The 2,500-nt window shown below is 40.0% G+C and overlaps 1 protein-coding gene across 1 annotated transcript in view; it reads right to left on the reverse strand.

The window, feature by feature from the left end:
- Positions 1-2,500, reverse strand: part of LOC144975946 (uncharacterized) — a 551,710-nt gene that overhangs the window by 246,258 nt on the left and 302,952 nt on the right. The window lies entirely within an intron of this gene.

Raw genomic sequence — 2,500 nt, forward strand, 5'->3', positions numbered from 1 at the left:
CACAATGATCAGAATTTCAAATTTCAAATAATTTACAACCTCAGAAAAAACATTTGCTTTCGTCAATGAAACCATTGAATTTTTCATTTAAAGTTTATAATTTTAGGCATAAAGCAAACATTTTTCATTATGGCCGACCCCCAGATTCGGACAGTACATCATATATTTTACCGTTTTCACCAAGATTGCAGTGAAAGCAACGTGCTTAGGTGGGGTTCTTGACCGTCCATCAATGGGCAGGGAGGTCACTTAATGTGTCTTCTCGACTCGTATAACTGTTTTCCGGGTTGCTTTCTTTGTCTTCGAATGGGATTACTTAGTTTAGTCCTAGCCACGACCGGAGTCCTGACAGGGGAGATGATATTTTCCCCTTGTAAATCATCACTCTGTATATATACTGTTACATTTTTATTGGTTTTAAATATATAATGGTTTGTAAACATTTGAGTGTGTCCTCCTATTGGGGATCTGTGCTGGTGTCTGGATGAAACGTTTAGGTGATCTCAAACCAAATACACTGGTAGTCTACATCGGTTCCCTATTTGAGCCATTCCCCTTTGTTTTACACTATCTTGTGTCCGTTCAATTCTAAATATATAACTTTTTTGACTGCCCCATTTTCTACCTGAACTAAATGTGTCGGAAGCGTCGTAAAACCCTTAAAACAACGGGAAAAAAAAAAAAAAAAAAAAAAAAAAACAACAACAACAAAACGAAACAATGTTCTTTATTGAAACCTGAGTTACATCTCTTGCGTTCTTGGCAGCAGCCTCTTATGGTTTTCACACTATGTTATGACGATCGACCCAATCAGAAAAGTCTGGTCCGCACTCGTGCACCGTCGCAAACCCGCCGGGGAGGATCGTCACAACACACCGTTCGACTAGATGCTCTGCCGTCTCAGGTTCTTGCCCACAGCGGATACATGTTGGACAGGTAGACTGACCCCACCGATGAAGCGCACTTGCCGTTAGGCAGCTCCTCGACCGAAGCCGATTCGCAGCCACCCAATGTCTCCTCTTACTGGTATCAAAGCCTGGCAACTTCTCACCAAGCTTAGAGGAGTGTACGTCCCCGCCCCCACGAGGGATTGAATTCGTCCAAACTGACTTCCATCTCGTATGTGCAGCTCTCGACGTAGTCAGGGATTCTGCGTACAAGGGTTGCCGGGATTTTATTTCGGCTCGAAACGGGGGCGCGTTCTTGGTGAAATCGGTTTTATTTGTGCACTTAGTAAGTTATATATGTACTAGGATTGGCAATACATTTATTCTGCACTTCAAAGGATTAATATGTATTATGATTCAGTTTTAAAGATGATGTAAATGGGCTACTGCTTATCTTTTAAGAACGTATATTTCTGCTACGCGATTCTCTTTTTCCAAGACAAACGAGTTGTTTAAAATACTGCAAGATTGGTGAAAATAGAACGTTTTGGCAAGAACGATACAGGATCTATAATATTATCGCCATTGGTCATGGCTCTGTTCGTGACGTAATCATTGTCTGCGTTCATGACCAGGTTCAGATTTGATGACGTAACATTGTCACGTTAAGATAAGGAAGGCCGGACATTACACTTGGGACAGCAGCTCGCAGACGACGTCCACATATTCGTGTGTTCGCAGCTATATCCTTGCAAACACAAACGAATAATTGAATATCGAGCACTGACGTCATCAGGCAGTATTTTCACGGTAAATAAGAAAGACGCCTCTATTCATCGGCAACTTTTTATTTCTATTCTTCAAAAATATTGCTTGAATCCAAAATTACTTGTTTTATTCATGACTTTTTGGAGGAGGAGAGGATAATCATTTTAGATTAAAATTTCAAATTAGGCTTTACATTTTCATTCTTTTTTCCCCCGATCGTTACATCATGCAATTTTTTTGAATCTACAGTTCATTGCTCGAAACGTTTGGTTGAAAGAAAAAAAAATATTCGAAAAGAATATTCAATAGCTTCAATTCCAAAATAGTCAAAAAAATTTCAAGTCATTTTTTTCTTGCGACTATGTGGTCTTGTGGTATGACACTCGCATTCGGATCGGATGGTCCTGGGTTCGAGTCTTGCGCTCGGCGCATAGTTGAGTCCTTGGAAAAGGCTCTTTACTCACTTTCTCTCACCGTACTCAGATGTAAAATAAGTACCTGGCCTTTAACAGCGTTGTCTTTGTCCGAAAAATTGTAATATCGCCTAACAGGCAGCATGTCTCGTCCTACATGTTAAATGTTGCTGTTGACCAGGGACCCCTTGTAAAGTGCTTTGAGCCCATATAGTGGATACTGCGATATATAAAGTTCAATTATTTTTTTAAAAGTCATTTTTTTAAATTTTTGCTTGCACATCTTGCGATTTGTCGATAGCGTTTAAATGACTGGTTATCGCTTTAAGTGTTTGCTTTCCACACTTTTTCGAAAAAACCCTCAAGCGTTGCCTTCAAAAAAATGTTCTGGACGTACAATTGGAGCATAGTATTCCAACCTCCGGCAATGAT

Source organism: Berghia stephanieae, chromosome 6 (genome assembly GCF_034508935.2).
Source record: "Berghia stephanieae isolate SIO BIC M18660-M18661 chromosome 6, UCSD_Bste_1.3, whole genome shotgun sequence".
In the NCBI taxonomy this organism is placed as follows: Eukaryota; Metazoa; Mollusca; class Gastropoda; order Nudibranchia; family Aeolidiidae; genus Berghia; species Berghia stephanieae.